The following is a 19,713-nucleotide window of genomic DNA, read 5'->3' on the forward strand; positions in this document are numbered from 1 at the left end:
ACCATTTTATAGGCAGTAACCTTATACCCCCCCTCCCCCTTATAGACCGGCTTCGTGAATGAGGCCTAATATCGGTAAGACTGACTTGTCTTATATATATATATATATATATATATATATATATATATATATATATATATATATATATATATATATATATATATTATTAAACTTATAATATTATAAAGTATAAGGGTTGAATTTTAACCTTTAAAACTCTAGGGTTTGGAATTAAATTTTCAATAGTGAGACTTTACTAATTCCAAAACTTGAGGGCAAGTTTTGAAACTTGTCAAAACTCTTGGTATTCATAACTTATGAGTTTAATGTAATTTTAAAGATGAGACCTTCCATTTTCCATTACTATAGGACAAGTTATGGAGGTCATTAAAATCCATTTAGATCAATTTCTAACAACTAAAATTATCATATAATTCAAGATTTGATCTAACTAAACTCATGAACAAGATAATATATAGTCAACAATTTGCAAGCAACTTTGTTTATCATATAAATCAAGAATTATCTTAAAACTATGACAATTATCTTGTTATTGGATTAGCATAATCACTACCATATCATAAAAAACAAATTTAATGATGTAAAACAGTTTCTAGTAGTGATTCCAATCCAATCTGGCCAAGAAAACTCGAAATTCTGCAACTAGGGCCATGAACTCGTCGAGTGTATGAACTGACTCACTGAGTTTTCCTGTTACTGAGTGGACTCGACGAGTCAGCCGGTGGACTCGGCGAGTTCATCAGTCAGACGCAGAAAATCGATTTTTTTAACTTTGAAAACTAACAAGCATCAAGTATAACAGAAAACAATCCTAGGCTCTGATACCACTGTTGGGTTTTGAGCACTATAACACTCCTATGGTGAACATGCAACCCTAAATGCTTTGGATCTATGTTCTCTCTCATTATACATGCATTTTCAATTTTCCAAAGCATTCTCCCTAACTAGCATACAATTGAAATATTGGACAATACGACTAGTTAGATAACTTACCTCTTATTAGGACTTGTAGTTCTTGGCCTTCAAAAGCTTGAGCACCTCAAGTGTAATGCCTCTAATGGTTCACAAACACCAAATGCAAGAGGAGGCTTGAGAGAATAAGTTACTTGGCACAAAATCAACTTAACTCTCTTATAATGAATGGGGTAGCCGATTTTTGGGAGACGGGGTATGCTTTTATAGTGTTGCAAATTCTAGGGTTAAATTCATGCAAACCCTAATGCTCCATGACCTTTCACATTTTTTATGCTCCATGGGTTAAACCTCCATAGACTATCCATGGATTATCTCATTAGTTTAGCCCATCCAAAACAATCATGGATCATTGGCCCACGCTATAAGAATCATTGACTTACATAATCAATCCCCATATATTTAATTAGTCTCTTTCGATCACAAAATTAATTCCAAATTAATTTTTGATCAATACTAATTAAATAATATGATTTCTCAATTAATATATTATACTTATATTATATTAATAAATCACAAATAACCTTATTCTCAAAAGTCTATCCTATCAAATTGCACTGATGAAGGCAACCCAAAAGGACCATGCTACAATCGGGTCAAGTACATCCCAATTATAGTTATGGGCTTAGACACCAAATCCAACACTTAATACATGTTACTCAAGGTACAACTTCGAGTAACTAGAGTACAACTCTAAAACTTGATTTTGGAACGAAGTATGACTCATCCTTTCGATTTAATCATTTCAACGATTCTTGATTTCTCTTCTTAGTCATCAAATGCACTAAGGTGTCCTTAGAAGGATCAGTTGTTACTTGGTTCTAAAATCATTAGGATGATCATAAAATATGATACTAAAGTAGTCTCCTTTCCTTTCAGATTGGAGAAAGCTTTATCTTTTTGCCTATTAGATTCTTCTTATTCGTTCTTCCATTCTTTGAAACTTTACAAAGAATCAAAATTACACTTAACCCTATAAGTATAACCATATTTACTGAACCATCAGTAAATCATGACGAATAGACTTATTATCCTTTGTGGTGGATCTGACTAGTTCACATCACTGTGTACTAGATCCTTTAGTCCTTCACTTGACTCGCATATACACGTGAGCAAGGAATTTAGTCTTAATTTTCCAAATATCAAGATTCTCATACATCACACAATTCAAATCGTATGATTCCAAGCTTCTATCCAATTGAAACTTGGGTGATGAGAATCCTTCCTTATTTGGTAAATTATGACACTACCACAAGGTATATAACTAAGAATCAAATCCATTTTCAACATTGCTAATAATAGAAACATAAACACCAATTTTCATAAATGCCATTGCAACTAATCATAAAGTAATAAGATAAACAACAAAAGTTTACTTTATTGATAATGTGCGGAAAACTTGTTCTTACAATGCAAATACACATGAAAACAATGTTTCTAAATATTCCTAAGTAATCTATCACAACTCCTAAGTAGCAGCTCTGAATCCTGATCATTGAACCATGTGACCGAAATCCATTTCTTCATATCAGAATTAGCCTTCACTTTCCTTAAGTTGCCTTCTTCCTCTTAGATTCTGCAAAACCTCAAAATGCAACTTTCACATCATGCATTAAGAATCTATGAACAAGAACTTAATAAAGGAGTTAGATGTACCTGAAGTAGAGTCATACAATTTGACTTTACCATCTTTAAGATCTCTCAGGTAGTCAGGGCAGCTTCGCTTCCAATGCCCCTTCAATCTACAATTGAGATAGATGGACCATTTAGGAGTGACACGTGAAACAATCTCAGAATTGACCTTTCTCTTACGGTCAAACTTTTTGACCTTGGCCGATTTCTCTTCCTTAGGAGAAGAAATCATTTCTGGACTATCATCGTTGTCGTTGCCTATATGCATGGAGGTTTGGGAGGTAGATCTTCCAAACAAATTTGCTTGACCAGTGCGCCAAAGCATTGCTACTTCAGCAACAATTAGCAAATATGTCAGATCAATATGGGTCACGTCATGGTCTGTCATATCGTAGTCCTTAACGAACTGACTATATGACTTAGGAAGCGATTGAAGAACCAAGTCAACAGCTAGCTTTCTCGGGAAAACGACACCCAACATTCCCATTTTGTGAATGTGCGACTTCATCTTCAGGATGGCTGCACACACAGAACTTCCAACTCGATGCTTGCATGCCAATAGGGCTGGAGTACATTGAACTTGTCAAGTCGACAAACCCATGGGCCAGGGAGAATTACTGGAGGAGGTGGAGGAAGAGAAGTATGATTTCTAGTTCCACCAATGCACAAAGAAGGGAATGTTCTTTCTCCTCGATCGACACGTGGAAGATCATCTTCAAAAGGAAAGCTTTTTCCAAAGGATTGAGGAAGACCATAGTTGTAAGAACTAGACATCTACAAAAGGGAGAAAATTCAAGTGAATTGATTTAATCCTCCATATAACACCCAAATGAAATATTATGGCTTAGAACCAACACAATAATTTACAATTCTGAAGAGGGATGTCGTAATCCAATTGCAAATTATTTGAAGGTAAGTAAATGACGATTTACCAATTCCACCACGAAAACGAAATTTTAAAGAATTGTGTTTTAGATGAAATTCCTAGATCTTTTGACATTCATTGATCTTTTCAACAGCATGTTTAATCTCGATTATGCTCTCACTTTGTGACTGGGATGCCGATGATCACAAACGAGATGTGAATAACCATGCAAATTGGCGTGGTACTCTCGATGTCATTTATCACCTAATCGATGTGTCGGTTAACCACACACACTCCATTAATCAACGATAATTTACGAAAAAACCCATTGCCAACAATATTAGTCCCATATTAGTGTGCAGGTTAACCTGACACGCTCCACTAACGACCAATAAGGTGCAATGTGCAATTTCATGGGTTAGCATCAAATTCACATATTTCCTAAAGTAACTAATATTGGGAATTTAATAAAAGTGTTTAGTTACTTTATAATTCATTATACTTTTAATGAGAGTTTAATGTCCTATCCTACCCGTTCGGCTAACGACCCTCCACTAGTCAAGAGTGCGGTGGGTAAGAATGGATACCCAATGGCGGTCATTTTAAAGGACGCTTCCTTAAACACCCCTTATAGAACAGCTTCGTGAATGAGTAAACAAACTCTTTTATGAGTAATGTTTAGCTAGCTATGATTTATTATACAAATTATTGAAAAGGTATAAATAAATGTATTTACAGTTATATTATGTTTAAATGTTTTACTATGTAAAGTGATTATTAAATGTGCATATGCATTACCATCAATCATTTAGGTATGATTGAGCCAGTTAAGGAAAAGTAGGAATCATGCATCAAATGTTGTTGACTTTCCCAAGAGGTCCGCATGTGGACCAATGAAATGTTTCCCAAGGGATCCGCATGGGGACCAATGTAATGTTGCTCAAGGGGTCCTGTGGGGACCAAAGTTGCATAGGGGTTCACATGTAAACTAATTACAGGGCCTTACATGAACATTAGATTCAGCAGATGGTTGATATTCAAGATGGCTAGAGAAGTGTTCCATTGAGTGAGGATACACATAACATGCTTTGCATTCTATTTATAAATACATGTCGAATTATAGTTTTATCAAATGATTTTAGAATGATTTTGTTTCTAAACCCATGTAGCTTACGAGACTATGATTGTCTTACGTATTTGTTTAAATACCATGTATTCTAGGTTTTGAGATACAACTTAGAGAGTTGAGGTATGACAAATATCAAAGAACCAATGGATAGAACATAGGCATTGCATCCATGTCATAAGCAACCTTACAACTTTACTATGGTTTATTGTATCGCTAGTAATACCCGAACGAATATTTGTACAAATATATTTTTAAATGAAATGAGAAAACTTTGGGAGGATATTTGCTAAAGGGACCCATTTAAAGAAAATGTATTATAAACCATAGTATTTTAATGTCTAAAAGATTGGGTGTTACAACCTATCTTGTACTTGAAACATTTCCTTAAGTTGCATAGTGATATCATCCTCCCAAAAAAATTCGACTCTTTTGAATATCCAAAACCATGGTCACATGCATGAGGTATGCAACCTTAGTAGACTCAAGGACATAATCATTATTCTCCTTTGGTTAAGCTCCAGTTTCATTGTCAGCACGAGGTTTAGAGCTCGACTTTTCTTATCGTACATGAAAACATTTCCCAGATTACGAGGTCAGTCAAGATAATGTGATCCATTCAATTTATCATTTAAAAGGATACTTAGCGGTGAGAAGTTTGAGTTTTAGGAATTTGCATTTGAAGACATATAAAAAGTTGTATAACTTTTTAATAGTGATTTTATTATATTCTTTATAAAAATCAATTGCTTGGTATATTATTTTATCAAAGGATAAGAACCATATATCAGTTCTACTTGTAAAGAGGTGAGACTTAATCACAAGGAAAAGTTACTTAGGTAAGTGAAACCCTTTACTAATCACACTCTCTATGGAACTCTTAGATCTGTGGGATTTAATGATTTATGTCAACATTAGCATGCTTAATCCATATTTATGTTTATCTTATCTTATGACAGGTTTTCTTTTGGATTAAGTTGTCTAAGATCATAACTAAATTGGTATTCTCTTGTAATTAGAAGCAAAGTCCTTTTTGGGTTGCCCTCATAACTGTAACTTGATTAGAATGAAATTTAAAGAGAGCAGATAAATTTATTAGTTAATTACATGATTAGAAAATTGCAATAAATGATATGTTAATATATTATATGATTAATATATTAATTTAAAATAGACAATCGATACAAATGGCTTTTGGCCTAGCGGTAAGGAGTGATACTCTCAATAGAGAGGTCATGGGTTCAAGTCTCATTAGGAGACATAGGTGGTATTTAAGAGAAGTTTAGTTTGTCGATTAAAAAAAATAGACAATTGATTTGTTAATTTATTATGTGATTAATAAATTAATATGAATTAAATTGTTAAATAATTCATTTTTTAATTTATATGATTAATAAATTAATATGAAATCAATTGGAATTGATTAGATAGTAATCATAATTAATCTGGAATTAATTTGGGATTAATTGGAATTAACTAAAGGTGCAAGGGGTGAACTGTATTTGTTCAATAGGTGAACAAAAGAGGCAATTCTAGAACCATCTAAGCATAGACGGTTTTGGGAACTCTTTTAGGGTTTCTGGAAGCCTTTTGGTTATAGAAAAGGAAATGACTTGAATTAGGATCAAATCTATTATTTAATCAATTCAAATATTGGTTTGTCTACTAGTTACCTAAACTATAAACATGACCCCCTTTGCTTGTAAATTATGTGCATACTCTTTCCTAGAGGCATACAAACAAAAATTATACCTCTCCTCCTCTCTCCTCACATGTCTTCTAGTTCTAGGGTTTAAGTGTGACCAATTAGAGGTATCATCATTTTGATGCTTTCTTTCCAAGCTCTTTAAAGGAATGATTGAAGTGATTTGTTTGTTACAACAAATCGAAGGTATATAACCCTAATTATTGTATTGTATTTTGATTATATTAGGGTTTATCTAGTTTTGTTATTCATGTATGTTACATTCAAAGTGTATGACATAGATCCTTTAGGTTGCATGTGCACTTAAGTGTTAAGTGAAATTCCACAAGCACATAGTTTTTGCAACCTATAAAACCCATCATCAGTATCAGAGACTAAGTGTGTCCAACATTGATTGTACATAATATGAACCGAACAAAACTAAGTTTTCGAAAAAAAATTTGGTCACGTTGTGACACATTGCTTGTCACAATGCGAAACTAGTTGAAAACGAAAATTCAGGATTTTTCTAATCCCTTAGATGATTAAAATAAAAACCCTAAATATTAGGAGATAAACTTGAATAAGATAATGTTCAATTATAAGATTAGTTAATATTATCCTTATTGATTTAATAATTAATTTAATTATAAGATTAATTAAAAGGATAATTATAAATCCATGATAGGTTTAAGTTGATTAATTAATTATATGATTAATTTAGATAACTAATATTTAAATCTTGTGTTTTAATAAGTTTTAAAATACACCCCTATATATATGTATATATATATATATACATATATATATATATATATATATATATATATATATATATATATATATATACTAGGTTACAACCTATGATAACTACGGGAAAACGATTTATAAAATTTTGTTAAATTAATAAGATTTAAGTTTTTTTTAGACTTTTGTATTGATAATATTAAACTAATATATATATATATATATATATATATATATATATATATATATATATATATATAAAAATATATATATATATATATATATATATATATATATATATATATACACTAGGTGTAAAACCCATGTGTTACATGGGTTCATTTAAAAAAAATATATGAAATTCTAAAAATTTAAAAGTTTGAAAGAAAAAGATTGAATTAATAAAATTAATGTGTTTGTTTTTAATTTAAAGAAATAATTTAAATAAATAAACAAAGGAAACTATTGAGGTTTTAATTTAGAAATTTTAAAATTAAAAGGAAGGTCAATTAATGAAATTTATATGTATTTATTATTACATTTAAATACTATATGAAATATGATAAAACGAAAAAAACCTCAAAATGCCATGTGAAAAAAAATTAATTGAAAATAACCACAAAATGACATGTAGCCAAATCAATGAGACTGTGACATGTGGCAAAAAGATTTTTTTTTATTAGAGTATATATATATATATATATATATATATATATATATATATATATATATATATATATATATATGTTATTGTGAAGACATTTAATATAATTATGATTTGTCAAACATACTATAAATTTGAATAGAGAAATATATACTTTCACAATATATATTTATAAAACACTATATTAGGGAGATATAATATAACTTTTTAATTATCAAAAAAACTTTTCCAAAATATATTTTTATTCGATTCCTTTTTTTTTTATCTTTTTTTATTTATAGAATACATTATTACTATAATAAAGTTATTGGATCAATACAAAAGTTATGATGGTGTAAATGGGTGGACTTATTTAACTAACTCAAAAAAAAAGTACCATCAATTTTATAATTTGTTCTGTGTGATTTTGTTTTAAATGTCAATCACCTAAAAAATAACTTTTAAAAGAGGTTAGAAATTAAAGAGATACATAAATTTGCCAAGATATTAATGTTTTTTTTTTCTTTTTTCAGCACATGATATAATCCTCTCTAATAAATGAAAGTTTTTTTTTTTGTCATTTGTCACACTCTCATTCAATTTGCGAAATATCATTTTGTGGTTATTTTGAATTAATTTTTTCCATATGTCATTTTATGAGTTTTTCTATTTCATTAAATTCCAGATAATATTTTAATATAATAATTGCAATAAATATAGTAATAAATGGATATTAATTTCATTAATGAACTTACCTTTTAACTTCAAAATTTTCGAAATTATAGATTATTAGTTTCTTTTATTTATTTAAATTATTTGTTTAAATTTAAATGATAAAAAACATATTTATTATAATAATTAATTATTTTTCTTATTTTCTTATAAATTTAAAGTTCTCAATATTTTGACCTTTATATATTTTTTTAAGTTAACTAATGTAATACATAGGTCTCACAATTAGTTTGCAATATATGGATGCATTTTAAAATCTATGATTAACCTATATTAGTTTTCTTTTTTTACTTAAATTTTTTCAAAAATGCTTAACCTTTTTATAATTAAACCTAACCCTAGTGTCATTATTACTTTCCTATTGTACATACAAAAATTCTAATAAAAGCGTACGAGATGTAACCCCTAATTTATATTATGATATGACCCATGGAATGATATGAAATTTTATATCTTTAAACTTATTTACTTTTAGGAGTTATATATATACAAGCGTTTGTAATAAAATAATTTTAATAATTTTGAATAGGAAAAGGAGTTAGATCAAACTATATTAGCAATCTTAGTCCCTCACTTACACAATGCTATAACTAGTTAGTTTTTTAAAAATATTGTCAAACTGCAATAGTTGGTTAGTTTCTAAAAAAACAAAGTACGATGCTACAATTTGTTAGTTTTTCATAATAAAAAAACTCAATGTGCAATGCTATAATATACAAGCATAAAAGCATGTTGCTATTTATTGCATACATTTGAATATTCGACTGACATTTTGCTTAGTTGTACACATATAATTAAAAAAAACCTTTAATTAAACATTCTATTAACTTTATGAGATTGCAAGTGAGATGTATTTTTTTAATAACACATGTCATCTTGTAGTCATTTGATTGCCTCATGACGATTTTTCATCAAAAGTTTGGTGTATTCTTCATCGATTGCTTAAAGTTTCAATGTATGCTTTCTCCTTAGTTGTTGGTTCAGCCAAGGCATTGAGAAGTGTCTGGAAGTTGAGTGAATTGAGCATAAACTCCATCTGTATATCGTTCAGAAAATAAAAAAGAAATTCAATAGAGAATTAAATATTTTTACCTACCAATCTAAACTATGTAAAGTATTAATATTCATCCTTCGGACTTTTTAGAATTGTAAAATGAGCAGAAGGATAATTTTGTAACAAAAATACCTTGACTAAACTTATATACAACAATGACTAAACTTGTAATTTGCTCTTGATTTCAACCTGAGTTATAATATATATTTGTAAATAATGACAACAACTCATGATTCCTTTTAGTCAGCTCCCTCGTAAATTTATGATTATCCAACTATCATTATTTAACTATATTTACCTAGACACCAAACGGACTTCAACCTTCTTCCCTCATCATTGTCCCTTAATCAGGAAGTAATTCTTTTTCAATCAAGATTTGGCGAAAAGTAAATATGAAGGACTTGAAAAAAAAATAAAAGCAACTCACGACAAGAAGCTATCGCTCGGAGATATAGGTGCTTGCCTATAGATTTTATGCTTCAAGGACATTTCCCCCAAAAGCATCCAATGGTTTCCTTTAAGCATTTCAACCAACAAAAAAGCAAGATTTTCACAATTTGAAATTATACTACATTAAACAAATGTCAACATTCACTTCTAGGTCATGTCAAGAAAAAAATACATACTTTGGAAGGGGAAGTAAAATGGCAAAATTACCCTTGTGTAAGAGACATATTTTATCAAATGTTTTGAGAATTGCGTACCTGTACATATGTCAACAGATGCAAGATCACCATATCCATTGCCAATGTACACTGTATTACCATCTGGATCTTCAGTGGCTTCCTTAATCGATGTCTTGTGTAAATAAAATGGCATTACAGGTCTTCTCTGAGCAGCTGACCTGCTACATTTCAACAAAATTCTCTATTTTTTGAACTTTTTTAAAACCTATTCACAACCACATACATAGGTCAAATAAATACAATCACACACACCCATAGTTACATATATTACAAACACACTCAAAACCATATACATACAGTCAAATACATAGACTCTGCTAGGAATTAATCTAGATTATTAGTTAATTTATGTTAAACGGATAGTATTTGTTAGTATGTGTTAGTTAGTTAATGTTAAATATGTAAATTATGTTAACATTTCATAAATATTGTGATGGTTGTGTGAAACGGTGTGATGTTTGGTATGATGTCAACCCCTGTTGTAATACTATAAAAAGGGGTAATATGTATCAGTTTGTTGGTGTTGAAATACATTCATATATATATCAATAATATAAGTGAAAGTTTGTTATTTATCTTCTTTTTGAATCATTGGAATTTTATCCTTATCTCCAACAAACTCGAACACAATTCTTGATAACTTTGATTATTGATTTTTAGAGCCTCGTTATGCAATTACGTAGCTTGGACCTATAATTTAACAACTTTTGTAATTTAACAAGAATTTTGTATGAATAGGCGATCAATATAACGAATAGGAAGAAACTTGAAACTACCCTAATCTTTTATTAGATTTAGGCGACTAGATATTTTTAAAACCAAAGTTTACCCGAATGATTTTAGCATCATGTTGAAAAGGGCTTTTCCGATTCGAATGGCACATCGGATGCATGCCGAAGTTCCATGTAACTAAAAAGAGAGACGGATAGAAAAGATTTGAAACAGACCACACATCAGAATAAAAAAGAAGAGGAAAATGTTAGGGTTTCCAATTAAATTACATGTTGATCATTGCGCCAGTAAAGGAATCACCGACAACAACCTCACAACAATCTGCAAATTCCAAGATAACTAATAACGATTGCAGGAATTTGTATTAAACTAGAGGGAATTTCGAGAGAAGAAAGAAGAGTAAATAGGTAATCAACATCCAAAAATTTTTCCTAATTTATTGATTTCTAAGAATGGAGTTTGCAAATTTCTTGGGATACATCTATGATATGAAAGATTCAAAATCAACTATAAATAGATAAATAGAGGAAGGGCAGCAAGGTAAAATTATATTGGATGAAATATGAATGGAGAGAAGTTACACGTGGATAAGAAAGAGTCATTTATTATATACTAGGTGTGAAACCCGTATATTACACGGGTTTATTAAAAATAAAATTTTAATATCAATATATAAATATGAAATATTTTATAATGTAATACTTTACATAACATAATGTAATCTTCTGAAAATTTGCAAAAGAAACTAAATCGTTTAAGTATTTATGAGAATTTATTACCAAATTAATAGGATGATTTTATTTCCTTATAGAACCATTACAATTTTATGGAATTTTATTTTAAGAAAATGGAAATCCCTAAAAAATGACAAGTGGAAAATATAATTTCTAAAATTCTCACTAAATGACAAGTGTCAAAATGAAGAAGAAGATGACATGTGTCAAAAAAACCTTAATTTATTAAAGAGGATATATATATATATATATATATATATATATATATATATATATATATATATATATATATATGGAAGAGTTATTTGAAAAACAAAAAAACCCTAAAAAACCCTAAATATCATAAAAATGCATAAAAAAATACTTAGAGATCACAAAACTTTTTTTTGAAATTTTTTTTGAAAAAATCGCAGCTTTTTATACAAAATCGGTGAAAAAAATTTTGAAATTTTTTTTTTTACACAAAAAAAATTGATTTTTTTTTTCAGCGAATTTCAACAAAAACCTGTGATTTTTTATAAAAAAAATTCAAAAATATTTTTTGTGATCTCTAAGTATTTTTTTTATGCATTTTTATGATTTTTAGGGTTTTTTTTTGTTTTCCATAGAACCTAAACCTATATATATATATATATATATATATATATATATATATATATATATATATATATATATATATATATATATATATATATATATATATATTGTAACACCCGTTGCCATGTATTCCCATTTCAAATCTTAGTATTTTAAATTATTGCAATTTCTCACCTTACGTAGGGCGTACCAAGTTTCTACGTCGGGCGTAAGTTAACATGAGAGTCGTGGCGAAGGAGGTGTACGAAGGGCGTACATGTGGGTACGTCGGGCGTCCTCATGCAGTCCTTAGACCCTATGTTTTTAGGGTTGTGTCCCCTATTTAAACTTTTTAATCCCCCTTGAACCTTCTTATGACCAACCTCCATTCCTTTAAACCCTAAAATCGAAATCCTAGCCCTTGTGAGTGAGATTTAAAGCCTGAGAGTGATCTTTGAGTGTTCTTGGTGGTGAAGGAAGATCATTCAAGAAGTGGTAGTGCATTCAAACCTTTGGGTCCAGAATCTACATCTCTTTGTTCATCTTTTGAAGGTATAAAGCTCATACCTTAGAGCTTGTTTTGCTAGATCTTGTTTACGCCTTGATTTATGTTCATATTGTCCCAAAACCTTGATCTTTGTCGGTATGGAATACTCCAGAGCATATGAGTTGTCCTTTCAGACGTTTTAGGGTGCTTAGAGTCATAAAAATGTTAGCTTGGTCCTTTCCTTTCTTCTATGCATTTGTTATGAAGTTTTTGGTGATTTTAGAAGTTAGGGTTTCGAAATTAAGCTCTCTCTAGCCATGCGAACGCATAAAGTCAGAGACTTTATGGATTAGGATGTTCTTTAAGGGCCAGATCTAAGGTTGGAGTAAATGTCTTAATGATTAAGACATAAAAAGCTGAGTATTGAGATACACCGAGCGTAATCCTGGCTATGCCCAACATACCCAGTTGCGAGCCCGATCCTTCCTGCCTTGCGCTCTACGCCTAACGTAAATTTGAGTACACTGTGCGTAATGTTCAGACTGTTGACCGTTAACTTTTGTTGACTTTTTGACCAATTGCGCCTTACGTGGATTTGTGAGGGATTTTGAAGGGAAAACGATCTTTTGCCCTAAATGGATTAGATTTGTTTTGGGATTAGTGGTGTAACATCCCGATGATGAGGTCTTTGGTCCAAACGCCAGGCGTTTGGCATAGAAGGCTAGGCAGTAAAATGCGAGGCGTTCTATGATGGACGCCAGGAGTTTGCATACAGAGACCAAACCCTAATTATTAGGGTTTGCACCTTATTTAAAGAACATTATGGCCTCAAAACCCTTCACCACTCCAGCCTCCATCCTCATTTCGAAAACCCTAAGTGTGTATGAGTGTTTGAAGCCTTGGTTCATCTTTTTGGTATCTTTTAGTGTTCTTGATAAGATAAAGAGGATCTTTGGAGTATTGTGGTTACTCTCTAGCTTGTGGATCTGGACTCATGACATCTTGGAGCATCATTTTGAGGTGTAATGTTCAAATCTCGATGTATCATTTGTTAGATCTTGATTTAGGGCTAGTTTATGTTCTTTTTGGTCCCAAAGACTTGATCTTTGTGAGTTTGGAATGCTCCAGAGGTTTGTATTGTCCTTTCAAGCATAATATTGAGTTTAGAGTCATAAAAATGCAATATTGGGTCTTCATAATCTTCCATGCAAGAGTTTTGGAGCCTTATAGTTGATTTTGAGTTAGAATCTTGGTGTTGGGCTCATTGTAGCCATGCATTGCCATAAAGTTTGCAACTTTATGGATTTAGACGTTCCATTATGATTGGATCTGAAGTTTGGACATGAGATCTTAAGCTATTAAGACATTAGTTTGGAAGTTGGTAATCATCGAGCAAATGCCGGGCGTTTGCTTGGGAACGCCCAACGTTCAAACGCCATACATCATAGGGTGGAATGTCAGGCGTTCTCAGCAGAAGCCCAATGGATCGATTTCGAGCCTTGGGCCATTAGGGGTTTTGGGCTTAGTTTAGTTGGGCTTGTATATAAAGGGAAAAATGGTCTTTTTCCCTCATCATGATGAAGAATGGTCTAGACCATGGGTTTGGGTTAAACCCTATTTATTTATTAGGTTTGTTTCTGTCACACCCCCAAACCGGAACGACGGAAACGTTCGGGGGCGGAGGACGTCATGTTTAGTATCACAACACATGCATCATAGTAATCAAAGTAACAAACAACCATTGCATTAATAAGTATAAGTTTTACAGTGTTTAAACATTACATATTCAAACATCAAAGAAGATATAGTAAAAGACGAAAGACGCAGCACGACACTAGGTTGTCTTCTCAAAAGCTTCGGGAGTGTACCTGTCTACTGGATTCCTGAGAATACAAGTTATTTTGAAAGACTAGATCAGCATTTAAGCTGGTGAGTTCATAATTATTTTAGTTATATAAAGTATACTCCAAGTTCTTGGAAAAGTTCGCTTGTTCCTCTAGAAAATCCTATATTTTCTGATATGATAAAAATGATAACCAAACTAGTTCTTTCTGCAATTACTTAGTTTATACTAATTACATATAACCTAATATCAAACGGACAGTTCAATGTGTGAATCTTCCCTAAGCCCACTGTGACAACACGAAATTTCTATCTTGTAAAGTCAATCAATGCAATGAAAAGTCAGACTTGTTTCTGTTATCTTTTTGCCTTGTTAAGGGTCTATTTGAGAGTTTCTAAGCCTAGTACACTTAATGATTGTGTGTTAGGAAGTGTTAGCTTGAGTTCTTAGAGTTGCAATCGAGTCGGAAAAGTCATCAAAAAGGAGTTCACGGCCGTAAACTCGTTCTTGGCCGTGAACATCCTCCATATATATAAGATTTGGCTCATTTTCTTCACTTATTCAACTCTAGCCGTGAACACCCTCCATTCTCCCTCAACTTTCTTCAAACCGTGAACACTCCAAAAGCTTCCATAAAGTAAGTATCTTATCCCTTACTTGTTCATACCTAGAAACACTTAATTCCACACATGAATCAAGCACCAAAATGAAAGATCTTTAAGAGTTCACAGTCGTGAACCCTTCATATGGATGTGAACCCTTCATAGGATCTTGATATGGCCGTAAACCCTTCATAGGATCATGGTGGCCGTGAACCCTTCTTAAGAACATTACTTGGTCGTAAACCCTTCATAAGATCAAGGTTGGGCTGTGAACACATCATGTGTTCTATGGCCTTGAACCCTTTGTACGGCCGTGAACACTTCTTGTGTGGCCGTGAACTCCATTTCATACAATCATATGTGATTGTAACACTTCATTACAAGTATTTCCTAGTACCTAAGGTTGTTCCCTTACATGATTAGTTGTTATATACACTAATTATATACATATATGTGTCATTATATGCTTGATAGGATCCGTTTGTGCTCGAGACTTCACTTGGCATACTTAGCATCCTATATCGATCTTTAATTCGAATCACTCACTACAGGTAAGTTCATACCCCTACAACTATACTTTTAAATGTTTTAAAAGATTTAAGGGGGGGGATACAAGTATAACACAATGATATTGTGTTAATCAGTTACATGTGAAAACTACATTCAAAAGGATTTCTTATACTCAAACTTGTTGAAAACACTTTTAAAGCTTTTATAAACTTCTTTTATATCAAATCATATTCGTCTATATATTTACATATAAGTATGCTTTTACAAACATAGGACTATTGTTAGATACCTTGACTCTTGTTCCTTGTTTGGTTGTGGGCTCCGGGTACGATCACTAGTCCGAATGTCGGTTAAATCATAGTTATACTACAACAAGAACAGAAGGAACATACTATACACTAGAACAGAAGGAGCATACTATACACTAGAACAGGAAGGAACATACATACTAATACAAGAACAAGATAACATTAATGTGAGCCACTACTTCATGGCCTAGCAATATACTTCTGTGTCACGTTTTGTAACCAGAGTCTCCTGGAGATAGAGTGTGAGTTTGTGTATAGATCTATACGGGATTGACCATCCTACACTTTGTTGCTAGCTACAGTGGGACCTGTAGGTCTACGGGTGACAAATGTCACACCATTTCGATGTCTTTGGAACGTCGTGTTTTATACTAGTCAATCAAGCATGGTTATAACCTCATCACATTTTACCTTAATTAAACAAGTTGGTTTTAAGGTAGTTAGTACATCTGCAGTTACTATATACAATACTACTGTACATCTTCATTTTTCCATTACATTCATATAGTGATCTGCTCACATAAAAGGTGTAAACTATTTTCTGGTAATAATAGTCGTATACTTCGGAAAACACACTCTTTTACAAAAGAACAAACATACAGAACAGTCGGGTCTTGGTAGAAGACTACTCTCCATTTTAGTAGAAAATATAGGATTTTCTAGGAAGCATACAAACATTTACATCAAACACTTACAAACTTTACATCAAACACTTAAAACATTTACATCAAATACTTACAAACTTTACATCAAACACTTACAAACATTCTCATCAAACTTATACAAAAATTTGACACTAAAATACTTATGAACTCACCAGCTTAAATGCTGATCTACTCTTTCAAAATAACTTGTATTCTCAGGTCACCAGTAGACAGGTACACTGGACCAGGTTTTGAGAAGACGGAGCACATTCAAGTCTCGTCTTTTATTTTGATATTTCTATTTTTGGTGTCATGCAAATACATTCAGAACACGCTTGTATTAAATATATTATTAATGCAATGGATGATGTTGTTTCTTGTTTTACAATTGTGCATTGTTATGATACTGAATATGACGTCCTCCGCCCCCGAACGTTTCCGCCGTTCTGGTTTGGGGGTGTGACACCCACAACCAAACAAGGAACAGGAAGTAAGGCAGAAGTCACACATTTCACTGTCAATCGGATATTAATTATATATAACTCTTATCTATAGACTAAGGTATTATAGAATTAACCACTAAAGGTCCTTTATGTTATACTAGTTTTAAGAAAATGACTGACTACGTTCCAGAAAATCCTATATTTTCTGCTTTACAACTGATAAGTAGTTTTAATCCCATAAAACCGTTCTGATAAGTAGTTTTAAATCCCCATAAAACCATTCTGTTAAGTAGTTTTAAATCCCCATAAAACTGTTCTGATAAGTAGTTTTAAATCCCCATAAAACCGTTCCGTTTTGTTTGTGGAAAGCGATTAATACAATAGTATTTCTTAAATATAAACTACCGAGGAATAACTACCCTAATATTAACCTGGTTAATTAGGATTAAAATGTGATAAAGTTATAACCATGCTGGACTAGAATGAACACGACGACCTACTGGTATCGAAACTGAATATGTGACATTTGTCACCCCATGGATTGTCTGTCGAACTGTAGCTAGCAGTCGGGATGTGGGATTGTCAGTCCCGTATAGATCTATACACACAATGCCCGCTCTCCCTCCAGGAGACTCTGGTTACAAGAATGTAACATACCAAGTATTGCTATGTCCTGAATATGTAACATCACATTTTAGTTTGAGTAAAGATAGAATTATACCCTTTTCTTGACAAAGTAGTTTCGACCTCGTAAACTTATTTAGAAAATAGATTTCTCGATTGTCTCATAAATTATACTTATTATAATTTATATGTTCTATTTGATTAGTATGATCTCCCCGGAATGTACCCCTTTGCTCAGAATGATACAAAGGTAATGATACCGACTGCAGTAACCTTTTATATTCCCATATGTATAATGTATATAATTAAGAAGGAAACAGCCTTCGGACAAATAACCCCACCTTAAGCCCACATCCAAACAAGGAAAACGAAATAAGGCAACTCATTAGTCCTAAGCCCTTTAAGTCTTATTTATATACTTATACATATATGAACATGAATTTGACAGTTTATAAGTTTAAAGAGTTATAAAAACATTTAAAAGAGTTTAACGATATTCTAAAAAGAGTTTAGGTTACTTTAAAAGAATTCGCATGACTTTAAGTCAATATGGAAGTATTTTGTAATCCTTAAAAGCATAAGGAAATCTTTTATGTGATTGATATCACATGCAATTATTAACATAATTAAATTTTGTTCAACTTGTATTCCCCCCCTAAAAGCATTTAAAATAATTTAAAAGGTAGATTATAGGGGTATGAACTCACCTGATGTTGGAGATTTGATTGAAGATATGATATAGGATGTTTGGTATGCCAAGTGAAGTCCCGAGCACAAATGGATCCTATTTCGCATATATGGACATATATAGGCATACAATTAGTGTATATAACTACTACAAGTAAGGGAAACAACTCTAAAAAGTAGGAAACACTTTCAATAAAGTGTTAGAACCACAAATGGAAGGTTAAATGATGATCACGGCCACATAAGAGGAGTTCACGTCCCAAAGGAGGGTTCACGGCCCAAGAACATGAAGAACACTTGAAGTGTTCATGGCCAAGATGAAGGGTTCACGGCCCAACATGAAGGGTTCACGGCCGTCAACTCTTGAAGATCATGAAGAACATGAAAAGAAGTGTTGCATCTAGGCTAGAATCAAGTGTTTCAAAGGGACTACAAGAAGAGGGATGAGATACTCACGTTTTTGGAGTGGAAAGAGAGCTTTCACTTGATGATACTTGAGAGAAATAGGGTGGTTCACGGCTAGAATATGAGAAAATGAAGAGAAAATGGAAACACCCTATTATATATACGAGGGTTCACGGTCCGAAGGGTTCACGACCGTGAACCTCATTTACGGTCCGAAGGCAGTGCTGGCCGAGAACATGATTACGGCTGTGAGGGTTCAAAGTCTGAGGAGTTCACGGTCGTGAACCTTTTGCGGCCCGAAGTGTATGGTCTGAAGGTTTTGGTCTCGCATGGGTTTCTCGGTCCAACTTGATTCACTTCATTAAGCATACAACACCTTGAATACAAGGTGTAAACACTTAAAATAAAATATTAATCAACTCATTCAAGATAAAATAAGATTTAAGTTGACTTTAGTTGACCCAAGTTTTAACTTTGACATACACTACTAGAAAAACAGCCTTTTACGACGCACAATGCGTGTCGTAAAACGCTCAGACGACGCGCAAATGCGTGTCAAGAAAGACCCTGTCATAACGAGAGACGACACGCTTTTGTTTTGCGCGTCGTCTATAGACGACGCGCATTTACGACGCTCATTTACGACACGCAATGCGTATCAAGGAAGGCCCTGTCATAAAGGAAGACGACACGCATTTGCGTGTCGTAACCTTACGACGCGCATTTATGACATGCATTGCGTATCATTAAAGCCCTTGTCATAAATGAAGATGACACATATTTGCGTGTCATAAACTTCAGCAGCCATTTACGATATGAATTTACGACGCCTCTTTACGATACTCATTTACGCATAATACAAAAATATAGAAACAAATAGATACCAAAACAATCAATTTCATCCAATAACATCATGTCTAAAAATTGTAATACATTGGTATTAAGGGGTCTGATTG

General features: G+C 32.2%; 1 long non-coding RNA gene across 2 annotated transcripts; it reads right to left on the reverse strand.

The window, feature by feature from the left end:
• Window positions 1–9,213: 9,213 nt before the first annotated feature.
• On the reverse strand, window positions 9,214–11,234 carry LOC145156560 (uncharacterized). Of its 2 annotated transcripts, XR_013736797.1 has the most exons (4): window positions 11,164–11,234; window positions 10,181–10,367; window positions 9,904–9,991; window positions 9,214–9,458 (listed from the first exon to the last, which is right to left on the reverse strand). It is a non-coding gene; the product is annotated as an uncharacterized LOC145156560 (long non-coding RNA). The 2 variants fall into 2 exon arrangements; XR_013736796.1 differs by lacking the exon at window positions 11,164–11,234 and having other exon boundaries at window positions 10,181–10,445.
• Between the last annotated feature and the right edge of the window lie 8,479 nt (window positions 11,235–19,713).

This window comes from Lactuca virosa, chromosome 2, assembly GCF_052849685.1.
Source record: "Lactuca virosa cultivar CGN04683 chromosome 2, Lactuca_virosa_CGN04683_v6, whole genome shotgun sequence".
In the NCBI taxonomy this organism is placed as follows: Eukaryota; Viridiplantae; Streptophyta; class Magnoliopsida; order Asterales; family Asteraceae; genus Lactuca; species Lactuca virosa.